The 25,703-nt window shown below is 36.8% G+C and overlaps 1 long non-coding RNA gene across 4 annotated transcripts in view; it reads right to left on the bottom strand.

Moving 5' to 3' along the window:
- Nucleotides 1-13,163: 13,163 nt before the first annotated feature.
- The window catches only part of LOC131545451 (uncharacterized), a 65,496-nt gene continuing 52,956 nt past the window's right edge, over nucleotides 13,164-25,703 (bottom strand). For 2 of the 4 annotated variants that reach the window (XR_009272431.1, XR_009272432.1), the window contains 3 exons: nucleotides 21,042-21,197; nucleotides 19,811-19,962; nucleotides 13,164-14,223 (listed from right to left, as the gene is read on the bottom strand). This is a non-coding gene — a long non-coding RNA (uncharacterized LOC131545451). Of the gene's footprint in view, nucleotides 14,589-19,810; nucleotides 19,963-21,041; nucleotides 21,198-25,703 lie in introns of all 4 variants that reach the window. The other 2 variants (XR_009272433.1, XR_009272434.1) reach the window with 2 other exon arrangements.

Below are 25,703 nucleotides of genomic sequence, written 5' to 3'. Positions count from 1 at the left end.
CTCCAATTACAACAAAAGCAGTTTGCTACTTAAGAAATCACAAACCTCTAGGCATATTTTAAATAAAATGTCTTGCCATGTCAAAAGTTTAGACACATCAAACTTAATCTGCCAATATGGACCCTTATAATAAAAAATGTCTTTCATAGTGTTATACCCAGAGGCCATGCCATTAAAACTAGCGTCTTTATAATGAGCTCTCAAATGACCCAAAGTATCAGAACACAGCTCCCTGCTCAGAGCAACACTTAGTCAATAAGGTCATTCAACAAAATTTATCGTAATTAGCCATTGGCTGAAGGGCCTCAAGTGAACCTCGTCTCCACAGGGAACAAAGAGGGAAGCTCGGCACGGCAACATGAGCACATTACTTTTCGCCTCAAGCCTTTTGCATGTACGGTATTATAGATCTAGCAAAGGCTTTTACCCACATCTGGCGTTAACACTTTAATCTCAACATGCAATATGCTTTGAGAGACTATGAATCAAAATGAACTGAAAGTTTTATGTTGGTTTACTGTAAGAGCAGTACGTCAGCCTTTACTGTAAACAACTGCCAGAATTGTAATATTTAGTTTTAATTCATTTTCTGCCAGTTGGTTAAAGAGTAAAGAAGACAATTGATTGTAATGTATTATGTGATGGAGATAAACTAAGCATATGACTTACTCTTACAACTAATCAAATTGTAACTGCACTTTATAAATCAATACTGCACTTCAAAGTACAGAAATACACAAGTATTTTACAAACAATTAAGGGGGTGGGGTGTTTGCGATACCATTGTGGTGAGATGAATGGTTGTTATATCTATAGCAAACTTTAATTATGAGTTGACAACCAGGCACGCACAGATATCAACACTCAGCATACAAAATTCAGCAATGGTGGCAATCATAAGATAATTAGATTAGACATTTTTAGATTAAAACCCCCTAACATTTCAAGCCACTGAACGTGCCACAAAAAACAACAACAGCAAACAGCTTAATATATAATTATATAATTGCAATTTAATAATTTATTCAAGCTGCAGTGCAAGATTTTAACATAAATGCAAGCCATAATTCATGTAAGAACTATAAACACTTCCTCCTGTAACCCCATCAAAGGTAAAGTCTTTCAGGCACATGAAATATATATTGTTTCTCAAGTACATCAGAGCAGCAAGATCACACAAGCTAGAGTGCTGTTGATTAATACAACAGATTAAATAAGGAAAATCAAGTGCCCGACCCACTTACAGTAAGTGTGGAAATACTGTCTTACGCCATGCACGAATTTAAGATCTGCCGTTGCTAGTTCAAGATTCCTAAGATTTAGTAATTCAAAAACTAAAACTAAAAATTGCTTTTATACAACAGTTTGATAAACAATAAGTCGAATAACTTACAGTTTAGAAGCAGTATTGCCAGTTGAAAACAGATCCAAATAAAGCCTCAGCAGAACAAGTGTGGTGTTTAGTTCCTGAATGATTCGGAATGATTTGAATGATCGGTTGAATAAATAATTTAATGACTCGTTCGTAAAGGTAGCAATTTGTTTCATTCCCTAAAAAGAATCAGTGTTTTAAACGAATCGGTTGAGTAAATGATTCAATGACTCATTCATAAACACAGCCACTTGACACCACCTACTGGCTAACTAATCAGTGAGTATATGAATCATAGAAACTCCTGTCAAATTCAATTACCTTTCTAGCTTCCTCAATTTCATTCATCCGTGAGAATACTTTTGAAGGTGATTTTACATTTACATTACATTACATTTAGTCATTTAGCAGACGCTTTTATTCAAAGCGACTTACAAATGACGACAATGGCAATCAAAATCAACAAAAGAGCAATGGTATGCAAGTGCTATAACAAGTCTCAGTTAGCTTAATGCAGTACACGTAGCAAGGGTTTTTTTTTTATTATATAATAAATAAAATAAAACAGATAGAATATAAAAAAAATAGAGCAAACTAGTGTTAGAGGCCTTTTTTTTTTTGCTTTTGTTAATTGTATAACAAAAAGAAAACAAATAGATAGCATACAAAAAGATTAGAAAAGCTAATGTTTTTTTTTTCTAAGAATAGAATTAGAATAGAGAGTGCTAGAGTTAGAGGGTCAAATAAAGATGGAAGATATTTATTTAGCCGATTCTTGAAGATGGGTAAGGATTCAGCTGCTCAGATTGAGTTGGGCAGGTCATTCCACCAGGAGGGAACATTTAATTTAAAAGTCTGTGAAAGTGATTTTGTGCCTCTTTGGGATGGCACAATAAAGCAACGTTCACTTGCAGAATGCAACCTTTTAGAGGGCACATAAGTCTGAAGTAATGAATTTAGATAAAGGGGTGCAGAGCCAGTGGTGGTTTTGTAGGCAAACATTAATACCTTGAATTTTATGCAAGCAGCTACTGGTAGCCAGTGAACTGATAAAAATTGATAAACAGAGGTGTGACGTGCATTCTATTTGGCTCATTAAAAATTTATCTTCTGGATTAATTGTAAAGGTTTGATAGAACTGGCTGGAAGACCTGCCAAGAGAGCATAATAGTCCAGCCTGGAAAGAACAAGAGCTTGAACAAGTAGTTGTGAAGCATGTTCAGAAAGAAAGGGCCTGATCTTCTTAAAGTCAGCTGATCATCAATCATCCAAGGTTTCTGGCTGTTTTTAAAGGAGTCATGGTTGATGTGCCTAACTGGATGGTGAAATTGTGATGAAATGATGGGTTTGATGGAACCACAAGCAGTTCTGTCTTGGCAAAGTTGAGTTGAAGGTGATGATCCTTCATGCGGCAAGAAATGTCAGTTAGACAAGCTGAGATGCGAGCAGCTATCGTCGAATCATCAGGATGGAATGAGAGGTAGAGTTGACTGTCACCAGCATAGCAGTGATATGAAAAGCCATGTTTCTGAATGACAGAACCTAGTGATGCAATGTAGACAGAGAAGAGAAGTGGTCCAAGAACTGAGCCTTGAGGCACCCCAGTAGTTAGATGTAACTAAATTTTGATTAAGATTTAATTTTAATTAAGATTAAAATTATTTTAAATTATTTTGATTAAGATTAATTTTAATGTAACTATTTTGATTAAGACATTGCAACAGAGGGCAGTGCATCCGAAACAGACAGTGAACCATTGGTTATGCAGAATCAGAAAAGAGTGTTTAATTAGCTGCTTTTACAAAAGAGGAAAAAACTATTTCCCTCCCCAAATTTATGATTTCACGATGATCAGATAACACTATAAACATCTACACCATCAGATATTACAAAAACTTACAGTTGAATAAAGAGTTTTTCCCTTGAGATTATCCAAGGATGCTAGAGGCGAGAGTTTGGTGGCTTTAAATGTCTGGTAGGACATTTATTATCAAATCAATATCTATGTTTACTGTCATGCTCAACAAAAAAAATGTGTTTTGAATACTGCAACAGTCTGCTAATGTAAACAGCAGCTTGTACTTAAAATATTCTGAATATGTTTATTCTAAACAGTAGATTTCACTTACAGTAGTCTACAGTATGTGGGCATATAAATGTCCTGATATGTCTAGAGACCATCTGTACTTGCAAGTTTAACTAAAGTGTGTGGGCAGCAAGAGCATTTTAAATAATCCCTTCGCTGACATGATGCTATGTATGTGCTTCATGCTCAGACACTCACAAGAGCATTCATAAATGTGTCATATTAATATGATTAGCACATCTCATGATGCCTATCCATATTTACTGTACACACATGCTTTACACAAAAACGTTTTCAGGAACTCGGTGTTCTTATTCATATGCACTTATACACCCATGTCAGTCAAGCTAGTATAATTTCGCTGTGTCCTTCAAGAACCGTAATTTTATTCCAGTTGCCTCTTTACATTGAGCCATTTAATATATTCCACCTACAGTAATTTCCGTGCATTCAAACGCAATGCGTCTCACTTTTTGCCTATGCATCAAACCCATTTTAAACTATTCTATCCTATCTTAAGTTAGCATGAAATGCATGCCAGGCCTGCTTTGTATCATACTCTTGTAAACAAACGGCAAATGATTTGTTTCCAGACTCATCTGTCTGTGTAAATGGCTCTATCGCAGATCCATTTCGCTGTGCGGCCCTGGCAGATGATGTTATTTATGTTACCGCGGCGGTATTCAGGCAGTGGCAGCATTATGCTTTTGTCACTGTTAATCTCTGCAGTGGGTTAAACAGCTTTTGTTACAAATGACCCGACGATGGCGCACTTTGGGTAAGAGAGCATCTGGACCAGACTAGAGAGGAACTTGTTTGAGAAGCACTCCCATATTTATGAATGTCAAGTGATTCATTCAGTAAAGCTAAATGAGTAAATGTAAGCTCACTTTTTGCATTTATCCTTCTCTTATAGTTTAAGACTAAATCCACTAGTAGGAGAAACCTTGTTCAAATTACTGTTAGATTTATAGTCACATTTAGAAGTACAGTGTGCCCACACATAACGGGTGCTCGATTAATGAGAGCATGCACACATAATGTGTAACCTTTACAGTATGTAGCAATCTGTCAAAACTCCCTTTTATGGGAAAAGCCATAGGAAAAGGAAGGTTTTCTCATTAAAGTTTTCAAAATAAAATATGCACTCTAGTGACATCACCCTGTGTGCAACACAAAATCTCCCTTGCTTTGTATTCTCACAGTCACTTATTAACAAGAGCTCACATCTGTTTTGATTTTTTTTTTTTTTATATTTGCATCGTAAAATATCTAGCATGCAAGCAAAACTGCATTAAGACTCCCCCAGCTAACAAAAATATTTTCTAAGAATGTTTTTCTAACATTCCCATTATATTGTTGTAAAATTTTATTTTTGACTATTTCTGAAAATATTGTTTCAATTAAATGGATATCCCTGTAAGGTTATTTTTTTAACAGGACATGTGAATTGATTTTTGCTTATTGTAAGCCTTAACTTCACCAAATGTTGTTAGATTCATGCTCGAGCAAGAAAAAATTGTCAATGACAATGAAAAATGAATAGGTGCATCAATTTTCATTTAAATACATCAAAACAAAGGACCTGATTTAACAAAATTGACGTAGAGAGCAGATTTCCAGGAGCAGATTCTCATAAAATGGAGTCTGACCACCAGTAAGTCTGTCGTAAACAAACACCACTCAACCATAATAACACCACCACTTTATGCTTGTAAAGTGCCCCTTATATGTATGTTCTCTGATATGAGTCTGACTCTTGGGTTCCTGTCCACCGATAAAGCAAGAGCAGATTACACCTTTAACATTACTCCCAACTCCTGCGCCCAAATCTTAAATCACCATTATAAGTGAGGTTGATATTCGCCCACAGAGCTGTAAAATTCTGCTGTATGCAAGCTTTTCTCTCTCTTTGACATCAGCCAAGCAGGAGATTCAAATTCCCCTGTGGTTAATTTACCTACTAAACACTAAAGGCAATTTGTCAGTTTAATGATGGTGAAAGGTTGTGTTTGAGCACTGTGAAGAGAGACAGAGCAGCTAAGTAATGATGAATGTTTGGAGTTTCACATCAGCATTTGAATTGATTTATACTGTTTGCGCCTGTATAATCAGAATTAATTAGTGGCATTTTTTTCTTGTGAAACGTCATGATGATGCAGCAGCTATGCACAATTTAAGAAAAGACTCCTTATTAAGACACATCGAGAGATCTTATTTTGTTTAACAGTAAAATCTTGATAGCAGATTTTCAAATATTTATAGCATACAGGATGTCCTTCTCTTATTGTGAGCATCAGGGGGTGTGGAACAATCTGCTTGCATGGCATATAGTTCAAGGAGCGAGATCTGGTGTGTCGTGATATCTCACTCCAATGGAAAAACAGCATGAAAGAAATACTTTGGCTTGCTTTGCACAAGAGAGTGCTGGGAGTGTGGCACAGGGCAAACGGGAGCACTTCTCTTTGACACCCACCCACCCTCCTCACAGGGGTGTCATAGACCTAATTTTTTGAGGGGTCACCAGTGGTTGTTCTACCTCACTTGATGCCTAAGGCGAGATGCGACATGACCAGACCCAAACAAAATCACTGCCTGCGAAGAGATCCACAGCAGGAAGACCCATTTTCACCAAGTTCTACAACTAATCCACCACTCGCAAGTGCAGTTTTTCCTTTTCACAGTCCAGTCGGTTTGGTTTGGCTAATGTGGTCCATGGCCTTGTCATGTTAGGATGCTTTTTATGAAATTACACAGGTAAGAATGAGAACAACCTTTTTTTTATGCTACATGATGCAGAAAATGAAATACATTTGTTCATATTAGGCTAATTAGGGTCAAGTGGAAGACAGCGAGAAACAAGAAAAATTAGTTACTCTGTAGGCCGATTCATTAGGAAACTGTTGTTCTACAATACACTTTATCTCCCCGTGTTAAAGACACATTCCATGTAACTGTTGTAACATAATAATGCTAATATTTTATGCTGACAAGTGACTTTTTGCTAAATTGCAATTATGCGCTACAATTAAAAATTCCCACGGTTCTGACGGCGGTTCACAATGATGTGGTGCGGTACTGATAAATTGAGCGGCTCACTCAGTTCGTCAGTGTAAATGGGGTTGAGACTGAGAATAGAGCTCTTTCATCTTGGCTGATAAGAATGTCCTGATTACATCTAAATGTAGAGCAACATTTCCAGCATTATCAATCAACGCCACATTCTCAGACCTCCACAAAAATTAGCTCCAAAATGGTCTCCGCCCATTTTAATTTTCCATGACAGAGCACATTAGTTCTTCCACCTTCTTCAATTAGTATGCCAAATGATTATGGTTTCCGTGGCTCCGGAGCATCAAAAGAGAGATGATGTTGTGGGACGCACTTTCCTGGTGAGTTCCTAGAGTGTGCGGCGTCTCGTGGGAAACCCTTTTGCATCAACGACCGCCGAAGACCCACAATTCTGCATTTGTTCCATGCTAGCAAGTCTCATTCATTTCAGTCCAGACCTTCTGCAGCGGGTCTCCAGAGGCATTGTCCCGCTGAAAAGCTGCGAACCTTCCCTCGAACCCTTATCTTTTTCTTTCTCTCTCTCTCTTTCCCCACCCCCTCTCTCTTGTTCAACACTAACTGGGGCAGCCAAGCTGAAAACAAATTATGTGTTGAAGTTTCTGTAGACAAAAGGGAGGAGGCTGACAGAGTCGTTATTCGTTTGCTCTTGTGTACCTCTCCTCCGTCTTTCCTCCGTGAGAAGATGGATTTGCTCTCAGCTGAGAGTGACGGAGATGCTCTGTGATATAAATCACATTACTGTTGCTTGACTTAATTGATGATGAATTTGTTGGTGGAGTCCCATAGGGTTTGGTAATTATGACATGCAGCTGTTAAGCACTGTCACTCTAGACCAATCATATTGCTTCACTCTGTTAACTAAGCAACACAACCATGAATCTCATTTGCTGGGATTTCCTTGTAATTAATCATATGTTTGATACTGTAAAACTGTAGTAAGTTTCCAGATTTTCTGACTATGATGTATCTTTCACGAGTCACCTCTGGTCATCTATCTTGAAGCATATCCTTAGGGATGGTCTGGTATTTTGTATTTTGAATATATATGAGAATCCATTTTCTAGCTGCTGTGTTTCTAGCGTTAGTATAAAAATTGCATCAGTGCATCATATCATTAAGATATGCAATTATCAGTTTACTGACACATTTTTTTGTGCTTTATCAACATACAGCAAATTTTCAGAAATGCCCTTGGCATAGTGAGGTTTTAGACAATATCAGCATAAATCCATAAATTATTTATTTGTGTAAACAATTAGAATACAGTTTGTAAATATATCTAGTATTTTTCATTCATGTTTAATTCAATAAAATGTTGGGGTTTTTTGTATTTTGTGTTAAATGTAAAGTCATGTCCACTTTTCCAAGGGCATTTCCACACTTTAAAGACACTGCACTATATGTAGTCAGTAAATCAAACACCTTCCACTCACCTTCCAATCAGAAGTAGGCATTTGAGATGCACCAATGTGTCTCTCTCGATCACAAGACGTGGAATCTAATAGGCTACCAAGTATAAACAAATCTAAGAAGTAAAATTTGTAAAAGAAGCAGAAAGCAGTAAGTGTTAGAGCCGTGAGGAAAAACAGACAAAGTTAGAGTCATAATCTCAATAATCAATGGAAAGAGACAAACATCATAACGTCTGATTTCTTAGCTTAGAGTATAACTGCCCTTCTTTCCAATTACCATGGCCAGCTTTGCCCAGGAGGCCGAACGCTGTGGACAGACATATTTACCTCAAAATAATCAGCTTTTTTATTTCTTTAGCCAGAACCCTGGGATACAAAGATCAGATTTAGACCTGGATTTTCCCCTTTCATCTCCAGAAGGGTGAGCTAAATGGATGCTTGGTGCTGATTGAGCTGATGGGAGTGATTAAAGTGTGAATCTGTGCAGTGTCAGCAGGAACACACACTTGCTCTTCCATGCTGATGAGGAATGCAGTGGAATGCGAGCGTGCAACATGCTGACCATCACTATTAATGCTTATCAACAAACTTGAAATTCTCATCAAATTAATTCAAAAACAAAAAAAATATGCCCATTTATCGACCCATAGAATATGCCTTATTATTCTAAGCTTGTCCAGACTCTTGCCAATAGACTCTTTTAATGGCAGTTTTGAACTGTGACCAGCCCGGTCTTGATTTCACAGATCTGTCAACCTGCATTACTGCATTTCTAATAATTCTCTTGCTTGGCCGGGCTGAGACGACAGCTCGCCACAGCCAGCATCAATTACCGTGAGAAAGAAGGACCTGGAGTCGAGCCAGACCAGATCAGACCCCTGCACCCCTCACATACACACATGGAGAGAGACACACCTGGCCAGCCATGCTCAATTCCACATGCAGATGAAGCTATAGCCACAGCACCGTAAAATAATCTTATTAGACGAGTTTACTCACGCGGTTTAAAGGAAATGATTGCTTTGAATCATGTGGGCCTTCCTAATTGATTTATTTGTGCATCTTTGCCAAGCATGAGATACACAGTGAAAGCTTGGGACGTTTCTGAATGGAATCCAAGATGTGGACACATCTTCATTTGATGAACATATTTAGGGCTCTGGAGGCTCTTTGATCTTTGATTTAAAAAAGGGCAATACTGTCAAGCACACTTAAATAATCCAATGGGAATCCAAAAGTATGTCAATCTCTCTAATTTATTAATATCCGTCCAAGCATGTCTCCTAGCACATTCGATTCTGCTTGTTTACCGCTATGTGTTGGATTTGTGCTGATGTGATCGCAGGATGGATTTTCTGCAATCACTTTGTGTTTGACTTTGTCTTTTTCTGTTGTGTCAAGGCGGCTGTATTTCCCAGGTCTAACGCTGGTTCATCAATGTGTCAGCCACATGCCGGATGTCAGTTTCTTTAGTAGCATGCTTATAATGATCTAGCGGGTGGCCCACCCCAGGGCGACAGCCGATCAGTGCATCCACATGGTGGATTTGCTGTGAGGCGATAGTGTTGTAAGAACTTTTAAGGATTTAGCTCTTATTTTAGCTTTTGGGGAATCGATTGTTAAAAATTCTATATTGATTTGATTAAATTGATTCTAATTCAAAATTCAGAATTTATACATTATCAATGGTTCGTCCAGCGAGCATTAAAATCAGTATATCTTAACAATTCTGTTTATATTACTTCGTGGTCAACGACAATAATACAAAATTGGTATAGGTTAATTTTGAGCAAAGGTAACAAGGGTCTGGGCAAAGTTTGACTTTAAAATACACCACAAAAGACAATGCTTCTTTATCAATGAAACATACTTTATTTGAGCTACTCTAATACATTTCTAAGATAAACACATGGAACTGAAATCAATGGACACACACACACACACACACAAGGTTCAGGAAATGAGTCGCTGCGTTTGCATGAAGTGCGAGGTCTCTAAATTCAACTTGAGGAAATCACAAGCAAAGATTCTTAGCGATCTTTACTGCTTAAAGATGAATTCAACCAGTTCAGCAAGATATGGAGATTTTTTTTGTTTTACTTGCAATTGAGTTGACAGCTGATCTTTCGGCTGGTTTTCTTTCCTGGTTGAGGGAACCACGGGTTGCTGATTGGCTGCTGACACGGTCGTGGTCTGACGCGTTTCTGGGGATGCCCTCTGACGATTGGCTGTTGCCTGGTTCCTTGAGTGTGATGAAGCGCTGAAAGTTCTTCGTAGCTTCTGTTTGCAAAGACTAAGCTTTGACGATTTCTGGAGTCACGAAATTGACGAAGAGTTTGGGTTCTGGAGTCTCATAGCCTGATGTTATAGCTGTGAGCACTATGAAGAGAGCCAAAGATCGAGAGAGCAAGCAAGCCAAGCAAGCTGTGTGTCCCTGGTTCTTAAAGCAGGCTGATTTTTGTCCGTCCCACGGCAATTGATCCAATCAAATTGTCCCTGCAGGGCGGAACCCCGCCCCGTACTGTTCCTCTTTGGACACAAATTAACACATACTACTCAATTTATCACGTGGAGAAACATTTCTGGAAGTTCTGTTAAAACTTCTATAAAGTGTTATTATCATTCATATGATGCTAAAGATGGGGGCGGTTTACACATAAGTACATATATAATAAATAATTATTCATAAAAATAAAAAGAATGATAACGTGACTTACTCATGTTTCTTTTTTATTATTATTATTATTATAACTGTTCCTTTTTTTTTTTTTTTTTAGAAATTAAACAAAAACACTGCACAGCAGTTAAACACCGTGGAACAAATTACTTTACATTACATTGTAACATTGTACATAACATTAACATTGTGTGTTTATAGTATGTGTTGCCCTTTTGTGCCTCGGCGGAGCTCCACCTGACTCTTCTTCCATTCTACCACTAATTCAACTTCCCGCGTCTATTACTTGCGCAGAAATCTACAGCGCAACTGGGTTGTAGGTTGCCAGGTTGAGGTCACAAATGGTTTGAAATTTGTGTATTGTGTCGATTGTGTGAGGTGATGCGTTTCATACAAGATCTGGCAACTGTACAACTTTGGAATAAAATATTGATGTGAATATTCATATAATTAGATTTGGGCCATACAAATTACGGGAGTTTCCTGGGAGAAATAACAAAATGGGAGATGGGAGGGGGGAGGGAGATGGGTGTGAAATATGGGAGACTCCCGGGAAAAACGGGAGTGTTGACAGGTATGGTCACATTGCAGATCCTGTGTTTGCATGCCTGAGGGTGTCAGTTGATTTAATTGTATTTTTCCGGTGGATATACTGATCCATACATCGCAACCATGAGGTTCCTCTCGGGTTGTGAAAGGATTCTTTCAGTTCTGGATACAAAAGATCTTTGTCGTTTTCCAGATTGAGTCAGTCATTACCTCTCTTTTGAGTAGATAAGAAAAGCGCTGACAGGAAACCACTCAGAATATTGACATCGCGTGATTCTGATGATGAGTTTAGACCTCGTGATGAGTTGATTCAATGGCGTATCTGTGTCCGTTTCGACACAGAAATCTTACAGTGATCCATTGATCATATTTCTGTAGAGGTTAAAGAACCAACGTTGTGGCTTCAGCCACACTTCCCGAGTGAAGACGAGAGGTTAACCAATTAGATTGGAGAGGGTAACCAAACAGCTGGCTAAATCTGTTCCTCCCTCAACAACTGAACCAACTATATATCTGTTTTTTTTTTTTTGTGCCCCTTTTGTGAGATACATTATTCCACAAGTGACAAAAATATTGATTCATTTAGGAATGAAACAAGTGACTCTTTATGAGTCACTGAATGAGTGACTCTGAGTGAGTCACTGAATCTTCTACTCGACCAGTTCACTCATTCAGAAACTAAACAATTGATTGTCTTTATGGGTGACAATTTAGTTTAAAATATATATTTATATATATTATATTATATTATATATATATATATATATATATATATATATATTTAATTCATTCAGAAATGAAAAGAAAATTACATTACTGTGTGTTGCTGGGAAACAAAGAACTGTCATTCCGCTGTGGTTTCATTTGGAAGTATTTTTGTTCTCAGAGCAAAAAATAGACTGCCATGTCAATATGTCTAAAGTTGCTCAACATTAATTTTTCTATGTAAACGCGTCTTTTGCAGCATCTCACTTTGCAAAATCATACAAGTTTGGAACATGAGGGTACATAAATTTAAGTACATTTTTATTTTAGGGTGAATAATCCTTTTAAAAGCTCCAGTTCTTATTCATTGTAAAGGCTTAAAAAAAAAACATTCACTTTGCAACATATTCAGACTTAAGGACTTAATTATGCAAAGTTTTATTTTCAAGTATTTATACAGTTGCTTTGAGAAAGATGATGTTATAAGACATTGGATTCTAATGCAATATAGTATAGAGTATATAGTATAGGTATACAGATTTATTTATTGTATATTGTACTCTAAGCAATTTCTGCTAGGTAAAATTTCTTTTAGGTAAATTACCTGTGCCAGCAGTGTGCAGGAGGATCGCCCATCAATTTCTATATATTGCTTATCCATGCGAATTAACCATAAAATAGACATTTGCAGTAGCAAATAATTTACAGACATATATCCTAAAAACTGAGTCCAATCGATACGCTGCACACCGGGACATTTTAGGCGAAAGCCCTCTGCAGGTTAGAGAATCCGCATATGGCAAACACTGTGTGTTTCTGTATGAATGGCCCCTAAAACTCTACTAAAAACAAAGCTGGTGTTGATGATGAATGACCACCATCCGTATGATGAATGGGAGAAAATACATAGGACATATGGGCAACTTGTTGGTGACTAGCAGCATTCTGAAGAGTAATCAAGCATAATATTTATTTTATTAGAGACTGACATTGGTTTCTGCAGTGTTGTGGTCTAATATATCACCATTTTCTGGATAACAGTCCTGATGGCGTGCTTTATCAGAGAGTTTGGCTGAATGCTCTGGCAAAAACGATGAGAGAGGTGGCTTGAGGCGGGATTGGGGTGTGTGTTAGTAAGTGATTGCGATGTGTGTGAGAAGAGTAAGCTGAGATGAGATCTTATCTAATAGAGTCGATCCAGAGTGGGAACAATATTGTGAACTCAATGGAGAGAGAGAGAGGAAGAGAGAGAGAGAGAGAGAGAGAGAAAGAGAGCACTCCTGACATGAGTGGACAAAAATCTGTTTAGTGCTTTAATATTGAAGTCATCAATATTTTGGACTGTTACAGAGAAATATATTTTAAATATATATCTGCTAAAAGTAAACTGTCAATATTTAGGAGTACACCAACATATAAATGCATGCCTCAAAGTAAACATACATGGACTAAAAGACACTTTCTTTCTTCTGCAAACACGAAAGGTGATCATTTAATATCCGATTGGGTGAATTTAATACAATGGCAGTACATTGTGACTCACTGTAATGCTTAGTGCTTATGCTAAGTACCCAAGAGTGTCAGCAAAAAAGAAAAGCACTGGACAGTGAACAGGAGAGCAATGCCAGCCTTTATTTAACTGCACAATTGCTTAAATTGGCGCACTTAGAAAATGATCATTAAGACAATACATTTTTTTTTAACACTGTACTTTAAGCATTAAAGTGAGTCACTTGTATTGCCATTGTACTAAATTCTCTTTAAGCACACATATACATAGCTATATATAAAATGTCAAATTGCATACTTTTGTAAGTGTTACATGTATTTCAATAACAGTAGATTTGGTTGCATTTTATTTTGGGATTTCAATGCAACAAGCATTCAAGCAAGTGACATCTGTGACAGCTTTATGCATTGCCACCTTATATCACCTTTGACCATGTCCGCCAACAACTACAGGGACGTTTCAAACATCTGATAAGGAGAGGATTTGGAGTGAAATAACCTGTGATAGCTTACTGCAGCTGCTGTTCTCAGTAAACATGAAGATCACATAATCACTGATTTTTAAAAGGGCTGACAGCAGAGTAAATAGACTTTTAGAGGGTCTGAGATGAAAAGACAATGGTTGAAGTCCTCCTACAGTAAATATGGCCTAGCAATGCCTATGAGTGAGCAAGAGAGACATGCAGACAAGAGAACAAAGTATCTTGAAACATAGGCCTACTCCTTTTCCAGTGGGGCTGGTGCTGGAGCCAGGCTGCCAAACCGGCCCTTAAACCTTGCTGCTCTCGAATAAGGAAACCTTTGACGATGATGAGCAGAACCCTAAATACCCCAGGAAAAGCTACATAAGGAAAAAAAAATAAAAAATCAAAAACAGGGAGTATTTACATGAAGCATCAAAAGTACAGTAAATCAGTTGAAGATAAGGATGTGAAGACTTCCAGGATCTTTCTTCTGCATCCTAGAAGATAAGCCACCAGCCATTTCCAAAAGGTTTTCACTTGTTTTTGTTTGAAACTAATGTGACATCAACTTGTGTAGGCGTTTACATCCAGGAAAGTAGAGAGGGAACAATCAAAGGAGGGCAAAGGTACACACAAAGAGACACATCAAAGCACCGGCTACAAAAACCACATCTGAGTTCTTGAGAAGACGTGCTCGCCTTTGAGTCCATTTAGTCTTTCAACCTATCCACACTACAGGAACCTGTGAGGCAAAAGAAACAGTGAAAAGCTAGAAGAAATAGCAACTTTAACTCATTTGCCGACAACATGGTTCAGGTGAGCGCTGAAACCAGCGGCGATGATCCGTGAGGAGCACTGCAGATTTTTTCCTCAACCTTTAGTCAAAGTGAATACCGGAGCGGGTTAATGCGCTGTGACCTCCCGTGAGAACCTGACGCAGAACCGGTATAAGCTTACTGCAGACATTTATTCCATTAAAGCCAACTTTTCACCTCATTTCCTTCTGAGACATTTCCAGAGAGTGAGGCTGGGAAAGGAACAAAAGGGGGTTTGGGGGTTGAGAAAGAGGGACAGAGAGGGAGCAGTGCAGGGAGGTCTGGATTGAAATCTAAAGTGAATTGATAAGTTTTTCCACACTATCATACGACCCCCAGACTGTGAAATGAGGGTTTGTATGCACTAGAAAACTAATGTATTAACCAATCTAGAACTAAGGACAGGCTTTAATTCTTAAAATATATCTATTTTAGGGATGTCTGATTAAAAATGAACTTTAAAGAATTACATGACATGCCAAATACTAAAGCAAATTAATCACATTTATCAACATTTGCTGAAAAAAGCCTTAAAAGAAGTTGATTCAAGCACATTATATCACATTCATTACAGACAGTAGTATTAGAAGACAATCTATATTAACATATAGCAAGCAATACATATATGTATGCACATGCATATGCAAATATATATGCACATACATTTATATACTCTCTTTAAATTGATTATTTAAATAGACTTTGTTTAAATGGAAATTATTGTAAAAATGCTTTAGATTTTTTTTTCTTTCATATTACTTTAACAAGAAAGACAAGGAAAAAAAATTATAGACGCATTGATACAGACATGCATAGAGTATGTGTGCACATAAACACACAGTCACTCATGCATGTATTCATGCACACACACAAGCATATGCTGAGTGAAAGAGTCTGGACTCTTAAAAGCTTATTTTGAGTGGATGTGCAGGCAGTTCTTTAATTAGCACTCAGAACTTAAAACCATTTAAAATCCATTTATTGCTTAAAACCGCAAGTCTGTCACACTTTAAAAGAGCCAACAGCACTTAGAGGAGTGTTACTGTGACAACTCATCTCCAGACAAGGGGCCATTTCTAAACAGACGAGATTAAATTTGATCCAGTGTACTGAGGAAAGGATTTTGTCAGTAAAGTAGATGCATTTTTTTGAACATCAGCATAATTCTTACATTGTGAAAACCTAACCTGAGCTTGTTCGCCATTCTAATCATGTTAAAATGAGATCATAATATTTCTCAAAACCAATTTAAAAGATGAAAGACAACACAGCATACGCATCATGCCGAACTATCTCTGATTAAAGAAATGGAGTAAAACATGATTAAAATCACCTAAAGTTCAAACTTCTCTTGCTGGTTCATTATTGTCACTGTCATGCCTGCAAAGAGTCTGCCAAGGGAAGGCTGGGTAATAAAACAATTGAAGCGGAATATCTTCAGTTCTACTGTTGCTATGCCAACATCAGCCTATCGAAACAGTGATGTGACTTCCACTAGAAGTAGATGAGGGTTATTGCTGGCTACATCTGTTGTTATGCGAACACAGGATTGGGAACAAAGACACAATGTCAAATCTAGGAGGGAATATTTTAATTTCAGAATTTTTGTGTATGATTGATGGGTGCTCATGGAGATATAATCTGGCCTTGAGCAGTTGGGACTCTTGGTCCTCTTTGAATTTGACTGTGTGTGTGTGTGTGTGTGTGTGTGTGTGTAATAGAGGAGCTTTAATTGGATGCTGTGAATGTGAGAAGGAAAATAGTACTGTTTCCTGCAGAGGATGAAAGTCACAGACCGTGACATGAAAGGCTAGCACAAAATGGGTGATTACTACTACTCTGTGTGAGTTAACATGTTTTTATTTAAATTACATATAGAGATTGTTTAAAAAAAAAAAAAAAAAAAAAATTATCTATCGATACACACACTCATACGCAATGTTTATTTATAACTTTGTAAAAATTGTATTTAAAATTACATTAATTCTTTATCATTTTCATTACAATTTTTTTATGAAAAAATGTATCTTACTTTTTTAAAGTTACAAATTGTATGTGTGTGTGTGTATATATGTATATGTAAGTAGATTTTAGCATTTGGTATGTCGTTATACTTTAATGTCACAAATTTTGTGACATATTTTCTCATTCAATTCTTATTCAACTGTTGCAGAAACCTCAATCATCATCATCATCATCAAAAATCAATAAAAGTATATGCGACCCTGGACCACAAAACCAGTCTTAAGTCGCTGGGGTATATTTGTAGCAATAGCCAAAAATACATTGTATGGGTCAAAATTATCGATTTTTTTTTTTTTATGCCAAAAATCATTAGGACATTAAGTAAAGATCATGTTCCATGAAGATATTTTGTAAATTTCTTACCATAAATATATCAAAACTTCATTTTTTATTAGTAATATGCATTGCTAAGAACTTCATTCGGACAACTTTAAAGGCAATTTTCTCAATATTTTGATTTTTTTGCACCCTCAGATTCCAGATATTCAAATAGTTGTATCTCGGCCAAATATTGTCATATCCTAAAAACCCATACATCAATGGAAAGCTTATTTATTAAAGGTATAAATCTTATAAAATATATGAATATATTTGATATATATATATATATAAAATATATTTCATATGAGGTATAAATTTTGAAAAATTGACAATTAAGACTGCTTTTGTGGTCCAGGGTCACATATATAATCCAAGATTTTTCAAAACAATCTCAGATTTTGGACCCTTTTGTGCATATACATTTCTGTGACTGATTTCATCTAGTCTTGAATCTGAAAAAATGAGACAGAGCATTGTACAGTATGACCTTTGCACTGTATAGTGATGTTCTGGTGCAAGTTCATGCGTAGAAACAGCTTGTCCCTGAGAGGAGAAATCAGATGAAGGGAAAAAAAAGAGGGAAGGAGGGTGGGAGAGCAGAAAATATTCCCATTTATCTTGAAAAATATAATTTAGAAATTATGATGTGTTTGGAATAGATAGCCTAATAGTCTAATATAGTCTCAAGCACAGACGGCACGTTTAAAAATGAAGAATGATTTAAAGATGCCTCTTACATCACCTAGTATCATTACTCCCTGCTTCGCTCTTTCATTTAACATCTTTAAAAGCTTTCTTTTCTTTCTTTCTTTCGATTTGTCTGTCTCTTTATAGTAGGTTTTTGTTTTCATAACAAGAATTAAGTTTATTCATTTCCGTAATGTGCCCCAGTAGAGTCGATACAATATCTCTGCATCCTTCTTTTATTCGCCCTGTTTTCCTCTGTTCTTCTCCTCTCTTTGATATCCCTCCTTTGGGAGTCATAAAACGAAATAGCAAATACTTATGTATACCAGCCTCGCCTCCCACCTCCATCGTACTCAATTGGCCAGGAGCAAAGTTCTCCAGCTTGCGCATATGCCTGAAATCACTCCATCACCAGGAAATTGCGTTTATGGATCTGTGGGATATTGTTTTAGAATCAGGCCACATACCAGTATATCGCGCACGGGTGATTGTTTGAGATTAATCTGAAATAAAGAAGTTGAATAGATGAAAATGTAATAAAGGCAGTGTTGCGTAAGTTGTTTGTGCTTTAGATTTCTTCCCAATTGTCATCCTGCCTGTATTTCATTTGCCACAAAATTTTGGGAGTATAAACATCACCAGACTTGCAGTGGGCACTTTTGGCTAGAATTAGTATCGACACCCTAGCAACATCCTAGAAACTGCCCCAGAATACCTTAGCAACCACAGTGGCAATTTAACTTTGTATAAGTGTGCACCACTCTTCAGAAAATGTAAAAACCTGCCTCTCTTTATAGTCATGCTCTTCTCATTATTTTGATTAATGATCCTGCATTAAGCTCTATTGCTGGAAAAAGAAGGTTCTGATGGATTCTTTTGTAAAACCACCTGCGCGTTTATACACCTTATCTGAAAGAGATTTTGAGTCTGGCTCTTTTCAAGAGACAAGAACAGTGAACATTGTTCATTAGGCCTACATTTACTCACTGCATTGTGTGTGTGTGTGTGTGTGTGTGTGTGTATACAGATTTCTGGTATGAAACTCTAGATGGCGCAGTCTGACAGGTCTAACTCAATCTGACCTAATGACATCATTATCACCTGGCACAGCTGATTGGTTTTCTCCTGTATCAGTAGCCAATGAGCTCACTGCTCAATATTCAAATACCTGGCTTTTGTTTGCTGTAGCAGTTCGCAACGCACTTCAGAAATCCTCCACCGTCCCTAGCTCCACCTGTATAGATCTGCTATGAGGCGATTCATGTATGCTATATGGGGGTTATTCATATGTGTTATATGTGCAGCAGCAGTATTTCCTACATGCTCACAGCAGTATGTTGTGGATGTATTGGCAGTAGCAAATCTCGGTACAGCAAATCTATTCCGCCAAGACCAAATACATTAACATTGTCATGTATATTACCATGCCAATCCCTCCGAGAGTTGTCATGACATAAATTTATATTTACATAAATATGACATAAATATATATTTATATTAACTTGTGTGTCAAATAATTATATTACAATTAATTTAGACATATTCTATTGCAATCTCAATATCTCTGACTGCACTTTAGAAGGCTGTTAGATTTCTTCCCCGCGAGCTATAATAATTAAGAAAGTTTTGCATCATCTTGCTGTGTTTAGAAATGTGACTTAAAGGGATGGTTTGCCCAAAAATGAAAATTCTGTCATCATTCAGTCTCATGTTATTCCAAACGTTATTCCAAACATCATTCTGTACTTTCTTCTGTGGAACACATATACGAAAGAAAATATACAAAAGAAACTTTTCAACGTACAGTGTGGTACAAAAACAACATCAAACCACAATTACGTTCAATTTATAATAAAGATATTGTTTCTGAATTTTTTTTTAATAAAGAAAGTCATACAGGTTTAAATTGAATTGAGGTGAGAAAACGATGACAGAATTTTTCATTTTTGGGTGAACTATACCTTTAACATTTTTTTCTACACTGCACAGTCTGATCTATTTCTGCCATTCCCTGAGCCCAGAAGGACTGGAACACAGCAAGGCGTAAATATCACCCATATGACTGGAATTTTAAAAAAGCTTTTCTGTCATATTGTACGCCTCTGTTAATACTCACTTTAACCAGTCGTTGGCTCAAACACACACGCACACTGAGGCATGGGGTGGCTGGACTTCTGCCACAGGCCTAATTACTCGTCTTTGCGGAGTCCCATCTCCACATCGACTGCATTGACTAGAGCGTCTAGTTGTCTGATATTCCCAGGCACTCTGTTGGAAGGAAAATGGTAAAGACATGATTTAATTGGTGCAAATCTCTAACCTCACAACACTGAACAAATCACGTTTTTGATTTGTTTCAAGGTATTCATTCTCATATCCATTCACAAAACGCAAGTATGTTTCACACACTGGTGGCTGTAAGATAATAAATTATGTAATTAATTTATTTGTGACTGCAGTTGTGCTTTAAAATGTCAAATAAGCAATTTGTGACTTCAGGGTTTGTGCAGTGTTCTCTGGGAGATATGCAGCTGTGATTCATACAGTCTTATTAAAGGGTAAGTTTACAGATTTGCAACCCGCTTTGTACTTTTACAATGGTACTGTAAGTAAATAAACAATGCTTGCACGTTCATTTCAGCAGAAGTCTGCTGCATGACATAAAACATGTCATCCAGTGGACTTTTGACAGCTCCAGGACTTCTGTGAAAACTAAAGATCCGCATTTTTGTATCCTCACTCACATATAGTCTAATCGAGCCCTGTGCATATTATGGATGTCAAAGTTTTCAAACCTTTTATCACCACAGCCCTTTTTTTCTGTTTTCTCTAGTGCTGTCAAATGATTAATCGCACACAAAATAAGTTTTTCTTTGCATAATATATGTGAGTGTTCTGTGTATATTTATTATGTATACATAAATACACACACATACAGTATATATTTAGAAAATATTTACATGTATTTACATGTCTATATTTATATTCATATTATTTATATTATAAATAAATATATTTAATATATAAACATAACATTTTTCTGAAATATATACATGCATGTGTGTGTATTTATATATACATAAATATACACAGTACACACACATTATGTAAACAAAAACTTTAATTTAGTATGCGATTAATCGTTTGATAGCACTAGTTTTGACGTTTTTGGTCATTTTCAGCTCAATCTGAATTAAGTGCTGATCTAAAACAGATCTTTTCTAGCTGCCTCAAGAACTTTAAAGCATCTGCTAAGCATTTGTTTGTAAACAGTAATTTTATCTAAATGCACATACATATTATTAAAGAGAATGAGCGAGATAATGAGATGAGAGAGAGAAACCTACAAAAAAACCTCAAGTCAGCGATGGATATTGAAGAAAAACTGATCCTACATGTAGCCTGTGGCACGCTGGCAGATGACTGGAGTGTCAATATGTTCCGGATTGTAGACGGAGAACAGCATCCCGTGTCACTAAAGAAGGCTGTCAGTCGCTATGCATCTGGGGAGAAAGCACAGGCAGGCCTGAGGCTTTCTATCAGCTAGACCTGTGACAGCCAAAAACCACCTTTTCATCCACCTTCTATACAGTCTTGGCTCTTTTTTCTAAGTCTTTCTCTAGCTTTTCTTTCTTTGTGCTCCCCAAACACCTAGCAGGGTCAAGAGGGGTTTCTCTGCTCCCTCCTGATTGCAAAGCGCATGCAGTGGTGTGGCAGGGGACAGACTGCATGAATGTGGGACAATTTTCACGCCCGGAGCGGCTTTGTTTTGACAATCCGTGTGACAGCTCCTCCTGTGCAGAAACCCTGTCTGCTGTGAACAAGGAACTTGTTATTTCGTTTTCATGTTAATGCCTAACTGCACACTAGTTAGGCAAAGAACAGTCTGCTGTATACTGCAAAATCTGATTCATTTACTCAAATGATTTATGAATAGTGACGGCCAGCTCAAATAAATTAGGACACAGTAAATAATACAGAGACTCACTGTGAAAAATAGAAATGTGACAACTGATTAAATCATGATAAACTTTTTTTCTTATCAAGCAATTTCTGAACCACTAGCAACATTAAACTTAAATTAAATTACATAATGTCTGTTTTCTGTTCTTAGTGATTGTTGCTTGTCAGATTGTATGATTTAAAATGATTTGACTTCAGTAAAATCAACATTAATGGCTTTTTGCCCAGCTGTATAATGTAATTAAGAGTTTGTTTCTGACTGACAGTATTGACTAGGCGAAAAATAAATTACAATTTTATTTTATATATATATATATATATATATATATATATATATATAAATGAATTTCATAAATAGAAAACAATTATGCACCAAAAAAAAAGCCTATTATAAGAATTATAAGTTTTGTCTGGAAAAAAAAAAGAAGTCTGCAGCTAAAAAAGCAGCTGTGGACTTTGAACTCAAGGTAATTTTGAAAGACTGATCAGAACTTTAAAAGGAATGCTTGACAATATTACGTTGCATCATACCATTGAGAAGGTTGCAGGAACACTATCGTGAAATATTATTATAATTTAAAGCTGCTTTCTATTTTAATATACTTTAAAATGCATTTTATTCATATGATGGTAAAACTGAGTTGTCAGCAGTCATCACCTTCAGAAATCATTCTAATATGCTGATTTGGTGCTCAAGAAACATTTATTATTATCATCAATATTGAAAACAGTTGTGCTGCTTAATATTTTTGTGATACATTATTTCAGGAATCCTTAATGAACAGAAGATTCAAAAGAACAGCATTTATTTGAAATATCAATGTTTTGTTTAGAAAATGACAATTTGGTGTGTTCTTGCTGAATATAAGTATTATATTGTTATTTAAAAAATCCCAAACTTTTCAATGTTAGTGCAGACAGACTAGTAAAAGGCATGCCGATCATTCATCTGTGAGCATGTCTTACTTTGTAGATTTTGCCCTACAACAAAATAAATCTTTTGTGATTCTCACAATTCAACCACAGCAAACTCATGGCCAGAATCACAATGCGCACTGAACTTCTAGATGTCTCGGTGCATTCAAGTTATTTAAGACAGGGCTGATGTGACATTTATTCACCCTAAGAAAATACACAATTTAAAACCTTCAACACTGCAAAAGCATTGTGTTCTAGCTGTGAAGCTAAGAAAAAGCACATAAATAAAACAAACTCTGCTGAATATTGTGTAAATGTGAGCCGCCCTCATAACCCACAGTGACCTGAAAACACAATTGCTTCCACACAACAGAGACCCTTGAAGTTCCAGGGACAGTGTAATGAAAGCCAAAGATACCACATTCTGCAGTTCAGCGACTGGACTTCACTGCACCTGTAACTGTACATCCTACATAAAAGATGCCTTTTACCCTGTGCTCGATCGCATTTCTGGTCCCTAATTCATGCAGGAACTTCAAATCTCTGTTTCTCTCTTATTTGTCACCAACACGGCATAAAGGTAACAGCTCCAAGGGTAAATGCTCTTCGGGACTGAAGCTGTGTGTGTGTCCCAGTTGATGCCACTCTCCAAGGTCTTCCCCTCCTCACTCACTCCATTTCCCCCAAGGAGATACACTCAATAAAGAAGGGATACACTCATCCAATGGAGCATGTTCTAGCGCTCGCTCTTCATTACAGTCCCACTGTGACATCTCACCCTCTCTCATTTCTCGGAGGATTTAAGGACGAATAAAAGTGTTTTATCTCCCTCCTACTCTCTCTCCTCTTCTCCATCGGCTGCCTTTCACGATTCCACAGAACCGATAAGAGCAAATCAAAGAGAGAGGCGAGTCAGGAGAGAAGTCATTCTCTGTTTTGTGCGGCAAAATATTGAGGAGATTTGAAAGGGGACTGCTACTAAGTACCATGCACAGAGTTGTGTCTCTCAGAGTGAATGCTGAGAGTTGAAGGCCTAAAATGTCTTCACTGTCACTGTTGCTTATTGCTTTTATAAAAAGGCTGCAACAGCGACGTCGATTTAACATGTTAATTTGGTGTGATTAATTATGGAAAAAATAACATTGAATGGGAATGAATGGGAGTCTACATCAAATATATTTTATGTATGTTAAAGGTCCCATGGCATGAAAATTTCACTTTATAAGGTTTTTTAACATTAATATGAATTCCCCTAGCCTGCCTATGGTCCCCCAGTGGCTAGAAATGGCGATAGGTGTAAACCGAGCCCTGGGTATCCTGCTTCGCCTTTGAGAAAATGAAAGCTCAGATGACCCAATCTGGAATCTTCCCTTTATGTCGTCATACGGGGAAAGGTTACCTCCCCTTTCTCTGCTTTGCCATGAGAAAATGATACACTACCTTGCGAGGCGAGCGCAATATTTTTTTTTTCCTCGTGAGACATCATGGCTTGCAAACGAGCGAAGCATGATAGTTGCTCAGTGTTTGGATGTACAAATGAACACCGAAGTATTTTTTTAGTTCCTTCATCCGACTCTATGGCTAGCATTGGGGAGTAAATAGGTCTATGGTGAGTAAATCATGGGGTAATTTTCATTCTGGGAGAACTATCACTTTGACTGTTTTATTAAATTGATTTTTTTATATGTAAAGTGGAAAAAAAAGAAGAAAAAAAAACATTCTGACAATTTGCCATAAGTTGTAAAATATGATGCTAAATTGCACTAAATTACACTTCTCACACGTTTTAAATGGCTCCACTCCACTAAAAAGAGGAAACCTTAAGGGCCTCAACTTGACCTTTATTCGCCAAAAAAAAAAGTCCAATATTGTTTGGACACCAACATTCTTCAAAAAAATCTTTTTTTGTGCCCCACTGAAGAAAGTAAGTTTACTGATTTGGAAACAAATAAAGGTGAATAAACAATTGTGAGGAACTACCCCTTTAAGGTATTCCACACTATTTTCAGTGCACACAGTTACTGAATCTACATATTGGTCCAATAAGATACATCCATAATAATTCATGATTCTGCAATGCAGATATTATGCATCACAAAAATGTGAATCTGCATAGATGTACCTAAAATATTTTTCCCACGTATTGTATGTAAACATAAAAAACAAGGTACACATACACAATAAATGACATTTTTTGAGAACATGTAAACAGATTTCTAATTAAACTTTCTTTACCCACAAGGACTCCATGACCTCTCCAGGCTACATGCCTCCGTGAAGGCTCCAGGTATGAGTTTAATAGACGCTAAAAGAAAATCTGACCTTTTACATTCTGAATAACAACTCTAGAAGCTGGCAGCACAAGTGACAGAGCTGAGGTAAAGCTTTCGCCATCCTAAAATTAAAGCCTCTAATCTATAGCTTTGTGTGCACTTTTCCCTTATCAGAGTACGTCGAAGTGTGACCTGCGTCCCCAGCGACGGACGGATACTAATTTGGTTTTGCACTGTGTACCTGACCCGAGGTCTTGTGGGATACCTGCGCTCTAATTACAGTTTCGTCTGCTGCACGTAACCCACATGACCTTCTTGCGCTGAACCTGACACGTGATTAAGCGATTGGGATGCAAAGAGAGATCTTCGGCGACTGAGACCTGAGATAAGTAATCATTCACATTGACATGTGAGCCATGTACACTGTAAGAAATTACTTCCTCAATTTACTTAAGAGCCACTTTTTAAGCATTTTTGTATTTTAATACTTAGAAACTTCATCTGATGATACACAAATATTTAAGGTTTCCCACCAATGTTTTGATAAACTGATACATTCAAACTCATAGTCTTTTTAACCGTAAAAGTCTAGGTTCAAACATTAGGAAATTTGATATCATTTAGATTATTATATTAAGACTATATTGTTCATTTATTACTTAAAAGCATCTTAAATTAAAATGATCTGAACACCAGATGAAAATTTTTTTTTTATTGGTAGCACTTTTAATTAGAGCTGTAAAACGATTAATCAAAATAAAAGTTTTTTTACAATTTTTTTTACATAATATATGTCTGTGTACTGTTTATTTATTATGTATATATAAATACACACACATACAGAACATATTTTAA

This window comes from Onychostoma macrolepis, chromosome 08, assembly GCF_012432095.1.
Source record: "Onychostoma macrolepis isolate SWU-2019 chromosome 08, ASM1243209v1, whole genome shotgun sequence".
NCBI classification, from domain to species: domain Eukaryota; kingdom Metazoa; phylum Chordata; class Actinopteri; order Cypriniformes; family Cyprinidae; genus Onychostoma; species Onychostoma macrolepis.
Note: the sequence above shows the minus strand (reverse complement) of the source record. Positions and strands in the feature narration are given on the sequence as shown.